Source organism: Apodemus sylvaticus, chromosome 13 (assembly GCF_947179515.1).
Source record: "Apodemus sylvaticus chromosome 13, mApoSyl1.1, whole genome shotgun sequence".
NCBI classification, from domain to species: domain Eukaryota; kingdom Metazoa; phylum Chordata; class Mammalia; order Rodentia; family Muridae; genus Apodemus; species Apodemus sylvaticus.
The window spans coordinates 11,317,746-11,337,465 of NC_067484.1; the positions used below are offsets into that span (position 1 = coordinate 11,317,746).

Consider the following 19,720-nt stretch of genomic DNA (forward strand, 5'->3'; position numbering starts at 1 on the left):
CCGCATCATATTAGATAATAGGCTTAGATATTGAACGTGCTGTCATAGTCTTTAATGTTTGCCCTACTGGTTTTTTATTTTGCTTTAGTCCATTCTTTCTTTGCTGACATTCCCTTTCTTCCTTTATAAGAGGAAAATATATGCTGTGCTCCAGTATAGTGGAGGTTTGTAAGGTTTTTTTTCTATTTTATAGGGTCTTATAGTTAAGAGTTTATGTTGAGCCACAAGAAATTGTGGACCTTTACCATAGGCCAGCCCCAGCATTCAGGTACAGAGGTGGGACACAGCATCTGACAAAGGACAAACGCTAATGTTTTCTGGCCTTAAAACTCTCTCTTGACTGACAGTAAAGGAAGGGAAGCCCTTGGTCCTGGGATATTTGATACCCCAGAGGAGGAGGATGCTGGAACAGTGGGGCAGGAGAGTGGGTGGGGAGGCACCCTCCTACAGGAAAAAGGGGGGAGGGTAAATGTGGGATAAGGAAGGGGGTGGTGGAAGGGTCACCAGGAAGTAAGATATCATTTGAGATGTAAATGAATGGAATGATTAATAATAATAATAATAATTACACAAGAGAATTAGTATTTAATATACAAATTTTCATACTACTTATCTCATTTTATTGTTTTTTAATATCATCCTCAACTTTTATCTATAAAGTCCACACAAGCAATGCTCATATAAGGAATTATTTGTATAGATAAAATTAAACTGTTCTCTTGAAAAAAAAACTCTCTCTTACTGTTCTGAGGACCCAGGACTGGAAGCTGATTGCCTCTAGCAATTTAACTCTCTCTCTCTTGCTATTCTACAGCTAAAAGCTACTGGTTTCTGGCAATTTGCTCCTGTGGATACCAGGAGGGGAAAAGATAAAAAGCATAGTTAATTACTTAAGCTCTATTATTTTTGACTCAGGCATCTCATTGGCCAGGTGAGAGGCTTGGCATTCCTTAGCTCTTTGTAATCCCTAGAGAAAGGAACAAGAAAAGAAAAGAAAAGAAAAGAAAAGAAAAGAAAAGAAAACAAAAGAAAACAAAAGAAAAGAAAACAAAAGAAAAGAAAACAAAAGAAAAGAAAAGAAAAAGAAAAGAGAGGAGAGGAGAGGAAAGGAAAGGAAAGCAAAAGAAAGGAAAGCAAAAGAAAGGAAAGGAACAAAAAAAGGAAAGAGACAAAGTTCAGGTACACACAGACACATATACTAAGTTAAACAGAGAGGAGCTAAAATCACCTCTTTATTGTCATCTTTTAGTATTTATACTTTCTCAGGATAATTGATCACATAGTTTTCTAAACACTTTTCCTTTATAAATTCATAGTAAGTTTAAGGCAATATTCCTATCATCAATTAATAAGGAGTCACAACATAATTGCTCACATACTTTCTGTTAATGCTAGTACCTGACTAAGCATTCTTTATGTTACTAGCTCCATAAGTTCATTATAAGTTTAAAGCAATAATTTTTATGTCATAAGTAAGCATAGTTTTGTCAAGAGACAAGTCTTCTGCTTTGTGTCTAATTATTTTGAAGCTTTGCATTGATAGTCAATATTTTAATTTTTATCCTTGCACCTTCAATAAATTGTCCATTCCCAGTTTATGACCTTTAGTTTTGTTTTCCTTGATTGTAAATTTGTTCCAAGCCTTTCTTTTCCTAATACAAATTGCCCATGATATATGAAGCACATATATCATGTTCTCTTGAAAAAAAATTCTCTCTTACTGTTCTGAGGACCCCCAGGAGGACCGGACTGGAAGCTGATTGCCTCTAGCAATTTAACTCTCTCTCTCTTGCTATTCTACAGCTAAAAGCTACTTGTTTCTGGCAATTTGCTCCTGTGGATAGCAGCAGGGGAAAAGAGCTCTATTTGCAGCTTTAATTCTATGAATGGCTTGAAATTACTTGTATCAATTTAGGAATTCTATAAAACCATTATCAGGAATTATGAAATCATCAATTTGTATAGACAGCATTACTATATGAAAGTACATTCTCATATTGATTTTGCAAGATATTTGGCCAATAAAATGTGTAATAGTGACAGGAAAGGCATATCTGTAGCAAGAAGCAATCCAGGGATGAACTCTCTTGAGGACACTGTATCTCAGATCATATCCATCACAGCCATGAAAAAGTGTGAGCTAAAACTCACTTGCTTGCCATAGACTTTCCTAGATAGCTTCTGGCAAACCTTTGAATGTTGAGCAGTATGGGACTTTCAAAACTATAAGGAAATTGAGAGACTGTACTTTGCATTATGAGATGATCTTGAACCTAAAGGGATCCAAAGTAGAATATTGTAGTGTGTATGCAAAAATTTCCCCTCAGGCACGTGTATTGGATCTCTTGAAACTCTAGATCCTGGCTCTGTTTTGGGACATTTGGAGCTTGTAGAAGTTGGACAGGGGAAGAGAAGGGGGCTTACGGGACTTTCGGGGAGGGGGGGGGCTAGAAAAGGGGAAATCATTTGAAATGTAAATAAATTATATCGAATAAAAAAAAAAAAAGAAGTTGGACTCTATCTGCTGTATTTCTAAAGAGGGAATATTGATGGCTATAGCCCAGCCATTCTTGGGTCCAAAGATTACTTGTTTTGGTGGTTGTAGATAGATAACAAGCTTCTGCCTCCATGCTGTCCTGAATGATGGACTGATATTTTCTGTAATCGTGAGCCAAAACAGATCTTTGTTTTTTTTAAGCCACTTCTCTTAGGTGCTATTTCACAGTGAAGAGTTAACTAAATGATATAAGTAGGTACCTAGTTCTCATGCCTACCTGGAAGTGGAATTTCTCCTAAAGGCTATGCCCAGATTTCTTTGCTCGCAAAGCCAATGTTTCTGGCTTTCTCATTTCACTCTTTCACAGAGAAGTTTCATGAAATGTAGATTTCAGACAAAAGGGAATTTTAACTAGATGTTTCTAATTAACATCATTCTTGTGCTCAAAGAGAAAATGTTATAGAACCTTTTAATTTTGTGCCTTACAAATAGATACACTGTCAAATTGCCTTCCTTGTCTTTATAGCTATATTTAGAAAGGCTGAGTCACATAATATTCGCATTTCTTCACAATTAGCTTACATAGCTATGTATTATGAAATGTATGAACTACCATCACTATCTCTTTTCACTTATACTAGCACAAATATACCATTCAGGCACAAAATGCTGAGATAAGTACAAATAGTAATAAGTCAGAGCTAGTTAACCATGTGTGGACAGTGTGTGTGTGTGTGTGTGTGTGTGTGTGTGTGTGTATGTGTGTGTGTGTGTGTGTGTGTGTGAATGTGTGTGTGCATCTGAGAATGTGTGTGTTCTACTAGGCCTACTAGGCTTATTACCAAGTTATTTAAAATTTCCTTGTCCATTGTGAATCTTACAATGAACATGTGAGCATAGATATGTCTTCAAATCACCAGTTTGATTCTGTAGTCATATACACAGAATTGAAATTTCTGAAGCATACATTACTTACATTTTCAATTTTCAATAATTGAACTTCTGTTTTCCATATAGTGCCTCTACCACTTTATATTATATTATATCACACACACACACACACAAAGAGAGAGAGAGAGAGAGAGAGAGAGAGAGAGATTCTGTTTGCTCCACTTCCTTTTAGAAGATTTTATTTTTAGAGCAGTTTTCACATTCACAGCAAACTTTAAAGTAAGGTACAGAATTCCTAGATATCTTTGATGCACACACACACACAGCATTCTCCCTTTATCCCATTTCTGTATAAGAAAGCTTTACTTCTTATTAGATGAACCTACACTGACATATCATTATTACCCAAATAACTTGCATTAGGGTTCTTTTTCATTCCTAGTATTTCATCTTTTATAAATTTGAAATAACGTATCCACAAAGAAGTACATAACACAGAGTAATTTCAGCTGCTTTAAAATCCTCTGTGTGCCACATGTTCACCACCCCACCCCTCCTTACTCTTGGCAATCACCGATACTCAATTGTCTCTCTCTATTTTTTTTATCATGGTACTGCAGAAAATTTTCAGATTTATTTCACAACTTTATAATATGCATTACATTTTATGCAATCTCATTTCATTAATTTATGGTTTATTTCCTCACATATTTTCATTGTCTCAATAATTTATCCACTAATGTACTGAAGATACCTATGTTTTTACAATTCTGAAAAAAAACAAAAACATATTTTTCAGTTTTCTTCATAAACAGGCATCCAGATTTCATAATATGCTATAACTTTATTTTAATCAAAACAGTAGAGTACTGGCATCAAAGGCAGATATGCCAACCAAAGGGAGGAAAGGAGATTCCAGACACGAATCAGAATGCTAGTCTTCAATAAGGATGCTAAGAGCACTCACTAGCAACAGGAGAATCTTGGGGAAGCACTATGATGCGAACACAGCTCTCCTTATGCAAAGAGATGATATTAAGCTTTTATCTCACATTATACATACAGAAAAACTCAACATTTACACTATGCATAAAGATAAAGTCAAAACTGATTAATAATTTAAGCATAAGATGTGACTCTACAAAAACCTTTAAGAAAATTCAGGGCAGGCATCTCAGCTTTGTTTTAGGTGGTGATTTGTTGGCTATGCCACCAAACACAAGCAACAAAATGAAATAATAAAAATAAAACAGCATAAGCGCAATTGCATCAAACAAGCTTCTGCACAAGAAGAGCAAATGGTGAGGAGAGCAAAAGACAAGCCTCGAGGTTAGAGGAAAATATTTGCAAACCTCATATCTGTGAAGAAGTTGACAGTCAAGAAAGGTTTTCCTTACAACTCACTCAAAAGAAGACAACATGGTTGAAAACAGAACATGTGCCTGAATGAGTTTTCTTAGAAAGAGATGTGCACTAACAGCTACCAGGTATGAGAAAGGGGAAAAAAAGCCACATCAGGCAAGTGCCAATCACTGAAACTTTAAGTATGACACAAGTAGCTTCTGTCCTCTTAGGCATGGAGAACAGAAAGCAGGAAGCTGGCTGATTTGCAGAAATAGAGTCCCAAGGACAGCATTTGTCCCTAACCATGCACATCCCACCCTGCTAAACATGAAGGATCATCAGACTGCAGATGTTCTCCAGTCACGGATGTTTCACACATAGCAGTGTCTCTACCCTGGAGAGCTTTGGTCCTGTCCTTCAGTGGTTGATAAAGTGGTGATGACAGAATTTCTCTTTACCTGGAACAGGGACATATACACTGATGTTATACATTGCAGCTGTATCTAAATTTGAGAACACTTCCCCACTGGTCATTCATGAAACCACAGAGATGGTGAAATAAGGACACATCCAAGAATTTTATATCAAAGGTGTGAACTAATTCAATGCAAGGCTTTATAGTGATAATTTTTCTCCATTGTAATTAATTAATTACACAACATGAACGACAAAATATCCCAGAGGAACTTACATAGTATGTGGTAGTGTGTGAACTGTGAGTGTCAGAGAGTTATGCTTGTGTTGTTGTAACTATGTACTGAGATGCCCTGCTGAAGTGCATCTTTCATGGTAAAGGAGATTACAACTATGCTTTGAACAAAAATAATACTAACCTCTATCATGCAGAGTGTCTCCAGTTCAGCAAATTACTCGGCATCTGTTCCTGATTTATCATTAACCTTCCATGCAGGACAGCTACTCTCAATTTCACACTCGAAATCACCCTAAAGTTGCCAAAATGCTGCAAGATGCCGATGCCCTTTGGTGCCAGATATCTTGCAACATAGATATATTAAGTGGATGCTAGCAGTGTTAACTTCAGAGGAGCTGATAATTCCTGACAAAGATGATCAGTCAAAAGTGAAATTCAAACTCTGAGAATGTGTGTCTGATCATGTTCTAGAAAATTCCTCCATGTCATTGAAAATATCCTTTTAAATACAAAATCCAGTACTTTCTGTGAATAGTAGTGCAAGGCTAGAGCTTTAAGTGGCCTAACATACTCACAGCCTTATAGTATATGAATAGATATCATATATATTAGTTTAATAGAATCATTGACAGTTCTTAACTATAGTTGATTTCATTGAATTGTGATTTCTTCTCCAGCATGCAACCCTAGCACAAAAGTTGAGGGACTTCTCCCAGCTCACTTTGTAATTTTGGCAGTGTTAGAACTAACAAAATAGAGGAAGCCAAATGAGAAGAAATCTTACTTTTCCATATTAATAACAAAGGGTTCATATCAGTGACAGATTCAATCAAATTAGTTCCTTGAAATCAAATTGTAGGATTTGTCACAGGAAACGAGGATGGCTAAATATTATAAAAATGTGTCGATAAAGTCCATCGCTTTACAAATGAACAGACAAAAACCTCATAATTATCTTTCAACAGAAGCTGAAACTTATTCAATATAATTCAAAAACTAAATGAAAATATTATCCTTACTTAGTGAATATTACTCTTAAGGAAAATAGGATGAGACTCACTATACAACCCAAAGTAGGCATAGATACTTAATCATGAAGAGCTAGGACCAGATGGACTACTCTTAAATCAGAAAGAGTATTCACTGTCCTGTGTCTCTTCTGCAGCATGCTGATTCCAAGAGAGGCAATAGTAGATACAAAGAATCTATGTTTACCTTCATCACTGTGATGTCTATTGGGCACCTGCCTTGAAATGGGCTGCTCATCATGTACGATGTCTACTGGGAATGGGTCTTCCTGTGTGTTGTAGAATTTTGCACTCTTATTAGAAGTCCATGAGAGTCTCCTCTGCCACACTCTCCTCACTCTTTCAAGCTGACAGGTTATAAAACTTTTCCATCCCACATACAGTTACAAAGCCCATGCACTATTGTGGATGCCAACAAGTGCTTGCTAACAGGAGCTCAGCCAACAACTGAAATGAGTACAAGGTCCCCAATGGAGGAGCTAAAGAAAGGACCAAAGGAGCTGAAGGGGTTTGCAGCACCATAGGAGGAACAACAATAGGAACCACCCAGTACCCCCAGAGCTCCCAGGGACTAAACCACCAACCAAGAGTACACATGGAGGGACCCATAGCTCCAGATATATATGCAGCATAGGATAGCCTTGTGGGACATCAAAAGGAGGCCCTTGGTCCTGAGGAGGCTAGATGACCCAATATAGGAGAATACCAGGACAGCAAAGCTGGAGTGGGTGGATTGGTAAGCAAGGGGAGGGGGGATGACTTAGAGGATTTTCAGGAGGGGGGAACCAGGAAAGGGAACAACATTTGAAATGTAAATTAAGAATGTATCTAGTAAAAAAAAAACCTCTGAATGCATTAAATTATATAATAAGGTCATTTTAGCATATATTGTCTGCTTTAGGATTCCTCTAATTACATGAATTAAGAAATATAAAATACTATAATAAATATATATATATATATATAATTCTATAGTCAAAAATATAGACAATCCTCCCACAAAACAAGTACATTTCAAGAGACTTTCAAAATGAACATACTAAGTGAGGTAACCCAGACTCAAAAGGTGAATCATGGTATGCACTCACTAATAAGTGGTTATTAACCTAGAAAACTGGAATACCCAAAACATAATCCACACATCAAATGAGATACAAGAAGAAAGGAGGAGCGGTCCCTGGTTCTGGAAAGACTCAGTGAAACAGTATTCGGCAAAACCAGAACGGGGAACTGGGAAGGGGTGGGAGGGAGGACAGGGGAAGAGAAGGGGGCTTACGGGACTTTCGGGGAGTGGGGGGGGCGCTAGAAAAGGGGAAATCATTTGAAATGTAAATAAATTATATCGAATAAAAAAAATTTAAAAAAATGGCTTGGAATGACTGGGAAATACAATTTGATACAATTATTGAGGAACTGTTCTTTAGCTGATATTCTCCATGAGTATTGTTCATTTCTGTATTACAAATGGGACTGTGGTATCATTTTTATTCCAAACCATCTTGTCCAGGAGGTTTATATAGTAACCACCTTTAGAAATATGTCTCCTTGCGAAGGAAAGAGAGGACAAGCTTATTATCTAGTATCATAAAGCCATGACTGCCATATCCAGAATCCTTTTATACATCAGCAATCCTAGAGACATCTTGGACTTCCACATTCTTCACACCATCATGTGGAAATTAGGAATCAGAGAAAAAGCAAGCAAGCAAACAAACAAAACCAAAAGAAAACCAATAAAACAAAACAAAAACTGCTCAAACTCACACTACTGATATTGCTCTAAAACTTTCCTTTGCCACAAATCCTGTAACTTCATAAATTAAATTCTAGCATAATAACATAAACATTGGAGCCTTTATAATTGTTGAGGGACAGAATGGGCAGCCTCACTGAGGCCTAGCATAACTTGGAGTTTCCACTATAGGATGTTTACCCAACAACAGACGAGCAGCAATAACATCAAATGATAAGTTGGAAACTGCTCATGACAGCTTCATTCCTAACATTCGACCTGGAAGCATCAAATTTGTCTAGCAACACAGAATAACAAGTGGATGATGTTATTTATTTATACAATGAGAAAACACAGCAAGGAAAGTAAATCACAAATATATGAATGAGCACGGGTGACTCTCATAGACATTATATTCAGATGGTCATATTCATGAAACTACAGAGGCATGTTACCCTGGATCCATGCACTTGGAAATAATTTAGATGCAGAATGTAATAAAAACCTCCCTATCTACTTAACACAAGAGGCTAAGTGAGAAGAAAAAGCCACATAGAGGTATATAGAAATGTGATATTTGGGCTACAGACAGAAAAATGGAAAATATTTTCCTACTTTCTATATCTGCTCAAAGACACGTGGCAAGATATATAAAAAGTGGTTGCCTGTATTGAAGGAAAAGGATAGGAAGTAGACCAAGTTATGCATTCCTCTGTGTTAATTTAATTCTCAATAATGTAAAGGAGCTTCCTAATTAGAAATACCATGAAATTTTAGAAATAGCATTGAGGCCCAAGAGGCTTTCTCCTGTCCACTGTGGTGTGGCTGTGGGTGTCTTCCTTGTGCAGTTCATGTTTAGGCAGTCATGTTGGTGAGACTTTATGGATGTAGCTTTTGATACTGGTAGGAGATAGTCTCAAAGAAAACTCCCTAAGCTGCTGTCTCTCTTTTTAATTTATTGATATATTTATTTACATTTCAAATGATTTCCCCTTTTCTGGATCCCCAGTCCCCGAAAGTCCCATCAGTCCCCTTCCCTCCCCCTGTTTTCCCACCCAACCCTTCCCACTTCCCTGTTCTGATTTTGCTCTATACTACTTCACTGAGTCTTTCCAGAACCAGGGGCCACTCCTCTGTTCTTCTTGTACCTCATTTGATGTGTGGATTATGTTTTGGGTATTCTAGTTTTCTAGGTTAATATCCACTTATTAGTGAGTGCATACCATGATTCATCTTTTGAGTCTGGGTTACCTCACTTAGTATGATGTTCTCCAGCTCCATCCATTTGCCTAAGAATTTCATGAATTCATTGTTTCTAATGGCTGAATAGTACTCCATTGTGTAGATATACCACATTTTTTGCATCCACTCTTTTGAAATGTTTCCAACTTTTCTTCCATAGCATTTCCTCTGTCTTAGTTGTTGGAGTGCTTTATGGATGCATTCAATAGGACTGGGCTCTACAACTCTGAATTTTGATTGGTTGTAGTTTTCTTTGGCAATCTCTGTCTGTTACAAAAGGAGAAGTAAAATATTGAAAGAAAATGTTACACTAAATTTAAACAATAAATAGATAAAAATAGAATAAATTAATTGGAAAGAGAACTGCAGACTCTGAGATAGCTATAAAATGTCGATAAATCATCTTTATAGAGCCCATAATGAATTTCTTCATACAAGTAAGAAATAGAAAAGTAATCCAGCAGAAAGCCAGGCAAGTTTATCAATAAATAATTAGAAGGGAAAAAATGTGAATGGCTAATTACCCAAGGAGAAAAAAGATGATATTGGAAAAAATCTGGGAAGTACAAGATAAAACAACAATGAATCATGTATGATACCTGTTATACAGTAAAATACATGTGATTAAACACAAACATTGAATTAGTGTGTACAAAAAAAAGATGTATGTACTTTATCAAATAGCACAGTTTGGTACAACTGAGTTGGTTGGTCTGGTCAAGCGGAATGTGTGCATGGCACATGGGCCAGAAATTCCATTTCTGTTGGGTTTTCAAAGGAATTCTTGCATGCATCTAAAGAGACCTCCTCCCCACCTCAAAAAGTAAGAAACAACTATGCCCCAGGAAGGAAATGAATAAAACCAAGTGTTGAGTGTTATTCACTCAACAAAACACCACACGACAGTTAAAGTAATGCACCATGCGAATAGAGATTGAACTGAAAACACTGGTGATAAAGACAAGAGAAAATGTAATATATCACACAATGCCATTTATGTGGAAATTTTAAGCACACCAATTGGTATTAAACCTATATGAGCACATAAACATTTAATAAATACAGCAAATTAGAAAGAAGCTGACCACAAATCAGCCTTCACTGAGTAGCTGCTCTTGGAAGAATGCAATCCATAGAGATTTACAGACCCAGTTAGCAAGGTTGGAAGAATCACTTCCCTCCTGCCAGAGGCAGTTAGAGTGCTGTCTAAGCACAGCAAATCCATCGATTGTATGTTCTAGGGCAATGGAAGTAGAAGAGGTAGACAATAAACCAATGCATGCAAAATGAAGTTGGCTGTATATAAACACAGAGACCAGGGAAGCTGCTGAGCAACCTCCGAGGTGCTCTCTGGAAGGAGGAGCCCTCAAACACAAGCCTGGGTGAAGAAAGGGGTGCCTGAGTGAAGAAGGAAATCCTGAGGGTGAGACCCAGGAAGCAGCAAAGAGACCACTGGCTGGAGGAGAAGTTGTCAGGTGAGTCACAATGGGCACTGTTGGCTCTGGCAAGCCACAAAAATTGCTTTCACAACTGTGATCTAAGACTTGATGTGACCCACTGGTTAAAACCTCACCCACAGATGGCTTGCCCTCATATTTCCAGAAAGGAAGGCTGTGTGGTGAACATAATGGTTAGTGGGTTAAATATCCTAGGTTTCCAAGTTAATGATCTAATACAAGGCTACCCAGTGTATGCCATCTCATCTACAGTGGCAGCATGCATGCCCTTATTTGTTACGAGAGTGTAAGAGCCTGAAGTTTCAGTCCAGTGCCAGGGTCCTAGCATGCCTTCATGTAAGTACCTTTGCCACTGACACTATCACTAGTGAAGCTAGTCTCACTCCATCTCACTCACAGTCAATGGCAGACTCAACAAAAATAGAGGACTTGGGAGCAGTCAAACCTGGCCCTGCCACTGAGTAATCAGAAAATGTGTATACCTTTAAAATAGCCCTGAACTTGAATTCTTGTTCTGGTTCCAACCACTCTGTGACCTTGAGTATGTCACTAGAGAGTTCCCAGCATAAACTACTTAATCTGAAAATGCTGACACTATCTACCTTCTCCTTGTGTATGAGGCTAAGTGAAACAAGAGATTACAGATGGAAGAGTAGCAAGTGTGAGACAGGGGTGGGCTGTGCATCTAGTGCTATGCCATACACATCTAAGTTCTATAACATTGACCATGCTCAGTTGCAACAGAACTGCTTCCAGAGCGTCTGCAGCATGGTGACCTCCATAGAATGAAGATCACATCCAATGCCTTTCCTTCCCAAGGAAAGCCCAAAGTATCCTTAGGAATTTCCTTCCCTGAGTCTTCTCTCTCTGATCCCTGACCTCTGTATATGTTCTCTTTCTCTCTGCAAAGGGCATAGATTTTCAATGCCAGTGCCAATACTGGAAGAAATCCACAGCCACCTACGTGGTGCAGCACAAGCCAAGTCCTTATAAATATGAGATGGGGTAAATTATTAAATGTTTCTGAAATCCATTCCTTCCTCTGAAAAGTGAAATTTAATTATCAGCTAGCTGGAGGTGGTGCAAGGAAGAAGGTTGTCAGAACTCCTGGTGCTGTGCTTAACCTGGAGAAGTACTTACAAATGAAAATTTATCAAAGCTCCTCAAAGGCCTCGCATCACATTCTTTCATAAGAAATGAGTTTTCTTTCTTTTGGTTAGGCATCATGTCTCTGAGAATATCTTGTTAAACATCACTCTGAAATGCCAATATTCACCCACCAGAGTGGCAGAAATTAAAGAGAGTGAAGCACCAAGCGTTGACAGAGGGCTGAAGAACTGGGAGATTCTGAATGTAAATTGGAGAAAATGCTGAAATGCAGTTCTCAAGAAAAGTGTGAGACATCATCAGCTTCTGATCCATAGCCATCAATCTGGGTGTCACATGATTCTCTGGCCTTTGAAATTGCTGAAGTCAGTGGGGGTTTGGTTTGGTGCTTTAGGAGTGGGAGAAATGAATTGTTTAAGTTTGAAGGAGAATGTCCAGTTCACAGAGGCGTGGAAGATGCAAATGAGAAAAATCTGGTGCTAACAACTGTGATGATGGTTCTAATGACTTCCCAAGGCAATAGGTAGGGAAGGGAGAAATTCAAGAACAGATACAAATACTGGCCTCAAAAGGAGGGCACAAAATACAGAGAGGGAGCACACACTTTGCGTGTTTCAACCCCTAGCATGAGCTGGTTCTTTCTGGTTGCCTGAGTTGTTTCAAACAGTCACTCTTTGAATCATCATCTCACAAGAAAAACATAAAGTACAGGCTTTCTCCTACTGCAAATATTTTCTGTGCAGAATCCAACTTGAAGGACTTAACTTAGACATGTAAAATTCCTTGTAACTCCTAAGATGTTATTGCTTTTATTGAAGCGTTAGCAACAATGATGAGATATAAGGCTAGCCTTCCAATTACAAACAAGTATTCTTTCTGTGCACATGAGTCTTAACAAGGTGAGATAGTTCCTAGAAGTACAGGAAATGTATAAGACATTCAAGGGGAGAGAAGGGGGTACTGTCATCTGGTGGGTACAGATAACCACAGAACACCCTACAACACAGAAGACAACTCTATAGTGAATCTCCACATCTCACTCTCAAAAAGCCAAAGCTGAAAAACATCTCTCTGGGTCATTGGTTTTCCAAGTATACATTGTAAAACCGGTGTTCTAGTCTGAATGTTTTTTCAAATGTAACAAAATGTATGATGCAAAATCAAAATACAGGAAGTTCATTATTTTTACTTCCTCCCACACCCAGTATCCAAACATCCTATGACACAGATACCTTTCTAGTATGTGAAGAAAGAACTATAAGACTGTGTTTAATAGCTAAAGGGTTCCAAAGAAGTTACTTAAATTTCAATGCAAGGGAAGCTGGGAAACTAACTCAGAGGTCCCTTAAAATATCAGCTTCATTTTGTAGGTCATAGACTAAGCCCTGATTATTACATTCTTCCTTGTAGAAATGGATAAGATGAAGGAAGAGGGCTAGCAAGATGACCCAGGGGTAAGGGCGCTAGCTGTTTATGACCTGAATTTTATCCCTAGAACCCATATGGTGGAAGGACTTCTGTACATTGTCCTATTAACTCCAGAGGAGAAAATATACAATCAATCAATCAATCAATCAATCAATCAATCAATAAAGTGAGGTAGCCCAGTGTTCATGGACAAAGAACAAATTGCTGTCCTAGGTATGTTGATCTTGTCTAGATAACATCAATTGCCTCTTACTTCCCAATATTAAATACATTGTTGCTACTCTTAATCCAATGTCATGGAGTCCCCTAGGAGTGCAGGACTATGTGTGTGCAAACTGAAGTGTCTGTAGCACTCTTGAAGAAGTTATGCTTCCAATCCCAGAAAACAGTGTGGGTTTAGGACATAGAGAAGATTGAATAGGAGATGGGCCAATTTGAGGAGGATTTTGAGCATAGAAATCCTAGGAATGCATGGAGGGAGACATACCTTTTCTCAAGGACAGTTCTAAAGCTGCTTGATTTGCAGGCTGTGCCTGGGCTCAATGACTGGCACAGTCAGCCACACTAAAGCGTAAATGTGTGAGTTTGCCCAAAATTTCTGATACTTGCTGCAAGGTCCCACTTGCCAAGGACATCCCACCTCAGACATTTGCCTTCACGTTTGATAATCTGCTAGGGTGACTCACAGAACTAAAAAAGTGCTATACTTAGTATTATAATTTTAACATATGCAAATTAGAGCCAGTCAAGTCAAGAGGCACATAGGGTAGAATTTGAGGACAAGATGAGAATACAGAACTTCAGGCTTCACTTATCTAACTCCCAGTACATGCACACCCCAATGTACACACTGAAAATTAACAACTCATAAACTTACCTTGAGTTTGGTGTATGTTGCATGATTGAATAACAACCTATAAAGATGCCCAAACTCTAGTCATATACATAATGTATTTTATTAGGTATTATAATGATGTCCCAATAAATAACATGGACATTCTTAACACACTGGATATCCCAAAGTTATGGAAGGTAATTCCCCTAGGACTGGGTCAAGGGCCATAACTTTATCTGGGCAGAGTTATTTACTCACTATACACTGAAAATTTTATCAGGAATTTTACTACTACTAAATATAGTACATTTTGTAAGTATTTTATTATCAATTGAGCTATTTATTCAGGATAAAATGTATGTCAGGTCCTGTGCTAAATATTTTATGCATGTTCTTCATAAAAGCCTTTCATGCATTCCTCATAAAATCTGTTTAAAGAAATATAATTTATGGATGAAAGGACTTGCTTTATAGAGTAACATGTGATCATTTATCTACTGGTAAATGCAGGGGCAACTTCTAAGGCTCGAGACTGACCCTAGATCTGAGGATCTTAACCACACTGCTATGCTGAGCAATAATGATTGTTGCCTCCCCATAGGCGTAAGTATCTGGCATGTGATTTATGTTCCTAGACAGGATTCTAAAACTCAAATGGCATCAGTGGAAGGCTTATCCCCCAAACCCCAACCTACCCCATATGCTGCCATGACCCCCAGTCAGTCATGTCAGAACCCTGCTCTAACTCCATGGCACCAGGGGGAAGCCCTACAAACAGTAGGGCTTAGAGACACTCAGAGCTGAAGGGGATGGGCTCTCTGACTCCAAATTGTCACAAGTAGTAGCACTCGGCTTTGCTACCTACAAGACTAGCTGAGCTGAGATGTCTTCCATCCGCTGGTGGAATATGGATTTGATCCTGGTTTGTGTTTTGTCCCTTTCCCTCAGTTTATGATCCTTGTTAGTGATGTCTTCCTAATTTGCTCTTTCCCTCTGCTTCCTGACATCGCTTGTTCTGCCTCAAGCCAACCAAGACTCCTTAAGTCCTTCTTGCTCCCTCCCATGTCTACAGTCATGTAGGTAAATTTATCACTGTCTAGGATAAGAGATGAGTAAGAAATCTTTTAAAACTAGTTCCCAGTTAATGGGAGATGCTGGGGATTGTTCCAACTGCAGTTTTATTGAATGGGTCCACTAACAGACGAAAGGAGTTAGACTTTCTAACAAGCCTCTTGAACCTGTGGAAAGTTATGCATACCACATAGCCCACAGTCTATGCTACTGTTTCTTTCCCATCATCTTTATAGGCTCTATTTTTATAAAAAGGTGTGGTGGGCGGCAACTTCTCAAAGTCAGTGCTCAAGACTAAATAAAGCAAGAAACCGAAGGTAATGTCACAGAGAGCAGGGGAAAGGGGGCATTGATAGGCTGGAATTCTGCAGTGTTGAAATTAATTCCATTTGGACAGAAGATAAATTGAATACAATAAAAAGCCAGAAATGGTCTCTGTGAGATCAAGTATTTCTTATAGTCCTCACATCTATTGCAGGTGATAAACATATTAGACAATAACTTTGCAAGTCTGCCTCTAGGCCATGTATGACTGTAAGATTCTGAGAATGTTCTAGAGTTAATTCTGGAAGCCCCAAAGTGTTATTTGACAGAGTACTTCTAGAATTACCTCTTTGCTAGAGGAGCAGCTTCAAATACCTTTGAACCTACACACTCAGCATCACTGAGGAAATCCCTGGGGTAACTTTTTCTTTTGGAAACTACATCAAAGCTAACTACTTTATTGCTGCTGTTCACAGGATGCTGATAGCAAAATCTTACAGAGCTGAGATCAGTAACCTGCAAAGAGTAAAGATCCCTGAGACCACACAACTACAGCGATCTTTAAATAGATGTCATCATTGCCCCAGAAGCAAGAAGGCCATTTTCACACATTTAGATGTGCTCTCTTCAAGTCCAGGCTGGGATGCTCAGCAGCCTGTGTCTGCTCCATCCTGCCCATGGATGTGTGTGGCCCTTGAGACTTTTCATTCTATAAAAGGCTGATTCAGTCAGTTATTCTCAGAAAAATTGTCAGAGATTCCTGGAAATGTCATTTTCTGGCTAACTTTTATAAAAATAAGACTTGCCAAATGTGAAATGTGGCAAAGAAGACATAGGAGATGTGTCTGCAGTCAATTTGCAGCCTTGTTCTAATTTGAGCAAGACCTGTTCTAGTGAAGATTCCCAATACTTCCTGTGTCCAGTGCAGCAAACAGCACACCTTTGCCTTCAGCATTTATTACAAAAATGTCAAGAATTATGACAGGTCTGATGCTTCAGTGACACATGAATTAGAGGAAACACTCCATAAATGCCACTGTAAGAAAAACTAAAGAGACCTTCAGAAAAACACAAAGGTTACAGGGAGTCTGAATGGACTCTGCACCTAAAGGGGAGAGCTATGTTTGGAGAGGAAAGCAGCAAGATTGGGTACTCAGAAGTACTTAGCAGAAGGCTGTTCCATTTGAGAACAGCTGCTACCAGTTAGGGGATCCTGATGCTGAGTATGTTCCTCGACATGGCTCTCAAACAGCTACTTCTCACACACCTACACAGAATTGGCCCTGTCTCTTAAAGGGAGGATTGGCGTCTCAACAACTAGAATACCAGAGTCCTGTATACAACACGTGAAATGACTTCACCTAAGGTGCCTTGCAGGCTCTGGTACTAGTGAGAAGACTTTCTTCTCAAATGGCAGGAGCAGCAGGGTTGGTAAGAAAAGAACTCAGTAGGGGTACACACAGGCTTGGAGGTGGAGGAACTTACTGGCACTGGGGAAGCCACCAGATCTGCCAGGCAGAGCCTGCATCACCACAGACCTAACTAAAGAAAGTTAGGAGGGAGAAACACTCCCCCACATCATACCACACAACAGAGGACTCGGTATTCCCACATCACTGCAATGTTTTGGGAAATGAGAGTCACCAACATGGAAAGAAAGTGTCCCTTGTCCTGGGAAGAGCCCCTACAGTAGTCATTCTGTCTCCCCCCCAGACAGAGGAGAAAGCCGCTACTGTGTTCTTTAGTAATATCTAACTAATTGCCATGCTTTTCTGAGAGTTCTTTTTTAAAATACCTCAACCAAAACCGTAAATATTCACATCAATGGCAAAGGAAAGAGATGGAGTGAGAAGCAAGCTCATGGCGTGTTTTATTCTACAAATAAAGAAGCCATTAAGCATCTGTAGTCTACCCTGGGCATACCACAAACAAAAAAGTATATCCTAATGAAACTCACCATTAATACCAAGGGGAATCCAAACCCTTCTATAAATAGATATAAACATAAAAAGAAACACAAGAAGACCCACATGAGAAAAAACAAAGCCAAAACCAAATCAAACTAATTGAAAAACCAATATTAATTACTGAACAGTCTGAAACACACAGCTTTGCCTTACAATAAATCTTTTTTTTTAAAGAAAGACAAAATTTTACTTTTAAATGATTACAAGCACACCAAATAAGATGTAACAAGTTGAGTCCTAGCATCTAGTGATTTGGGTTAGGATACACTAACAGCAGCCAGAATAAGCACGTCATATTCACCATCCTAAATTATCCACGATTGAGTACTATAAGGCTGGCTGCTTCTTCACAGGAGTTACAAATAGCCATTTACTACTTTTTCATAGATAACGCCCCCGATCTTTAAGAAAGTAGAGGGAACAATTTACTACCTTTATTTCTTGAAAGAATTTTTTTCTACTAGACTAATAAAAAAAGTCAACATTGATTCCCATTACTGAGAAGACACAGGAAAACAAGTGACATATACTCCTTAAAGACACACAAGAGAAGAAGATGAAACCTCAGGTACGTAATAAGTCTGTACAAAAAACTAGATTTGACACTCTCAAAAAGTGAAAGGTCCTACAACAGCATAGAGGTATAATTTGATGCCTTACAGAAGAGAGCTCAAGCTCTATAGAGATTTCCTATTCTATGGGGGCAGATCCCATGCCAACCACAGCGCAGGCACTTCTGCCTCCTATCCATTTAGGTGGTAGTTTTCATGGATTTCTGGCCGGATGTCACACATAAAGGCCAAGAGGTTCTCCAGGCACCATCCCTGTTCTGCTCGAAGTAGTTCTGGAGAATGGTCATCTTCTGGGTCTCCTCCACCTCACTACTACAGCTGCTGTGGGAGCCCAGTGTGACGGCTTCCTTGGCCCTGAACTCCTTCTCCTCTGCAGGCGGTACTCTTCAACTTCTTTGGCCTGCTTCAGCCTCTGATTCTTTTGCTTGCAGGCTTCAGACACCTTCCTGGCCTCCCGCTTCTCGGCCTGCAGTAGCTGCTGGATGCCCTGTGTCTGACTCACCATACCTGAGTGAAGCCCCTCAGGTCACCTGACCCACTACCCACAATCTGCTCCTGCGCCACAATAAATCTTTATTACTCTAAACTATTCACTTTATAGCACAGACTAACCAGCAACTTTCAATAACAAACCTCAAAAAAAAAAAAAAAAAAAAAGAAAAGAAAAAAGCAAGGCACAGAAATCTAGGGAGAAGATTCACTGAATCTGCAATTTTTGAAGCATCATAAAATGAATTTAGTCACAACTGCAGAAAAAAAGGAAACCCCTCACCCCAGACCCAGAACAGCGGGAATCCAACCAAGGAATTGACACAAACCCAAGGACAGTGAGACACACACCTCCTCCCAGTACTAAAAATACTGTAAGGTTCTTTTGTAAAGACATCTCGTTAGTGGATATGTACTTAAACTTTGGGTTACATGTCATTTTTTTTCAACTATGCCATATCCACTCTCCATTGCTGTCTCCATCCTGATAATCCCTTCTACTTTAATGTTGTGTGGGGTGTGTGTGTGTGTGTGTGTGTGTGTGAGAGAGAGAGAGAGAGAGAGAGAGAGAGAGAGAGAGAGAGAGAGAGAGAGAGAAGCTGCTCTTTACCTCAACTTTCTCCCTGGTAAAATGAGACTGCAGAGCTCCTAGCTGAGAGGATTGCTGTAAGGTAAACAGGAACAGTGTTCCACACTCTGAGCTACTGCCCTCCCGCTACCACCTCTATGCAAGCCAGAACATCTGAGACTGAACCAGAAAAATACAGCCATAACAACTTCCGTTCTCCTGACCTTTCTCTTCACAGCCTCCCTCCATACAGCCCTAAGCCCCTGCATAGAGTTGGCCTCTGTCATACTGTATGGTCTTATGTGTTAGGCCTGTCAGTTGCTCCACAAAAGCAAAGTTTAAGACGGGTTTTGCACACAAGTGTGTCCTGGGAAGCAAGCTCAGGGAGCAGGGGTGAGACACTGGCAAACATGAAACACAGGCGTGAATGGAACTGAACTTTGCAGGATCCAGCTGGTCACACAGTGAGCATCTGGGCTCAGTCCCACTGGGTGCCTTTGTAGAATGTGCCTCTCATCTGAAAGAAACAACTATTCTTCCACAGACTTTATGTTCTCATTCGCAAAGGGTCACACT

The 19,720-nt window shown here is 39.2% G+C and overlaps 1 pseudogene; it reads right to left on the bottom strand.

The window, feature by feature from the left end:
• Positions 1-18,258: 18,258 nt before the first annotated feature.
• On the bottom strand, positions 18,259-18,592 carry LOC127664055 (V-type proton ATPase subunit G 1-like; annotated as a pseudogene).
• Positions 18,593-19,720: the final 1,128 nt, after the last annotated feature.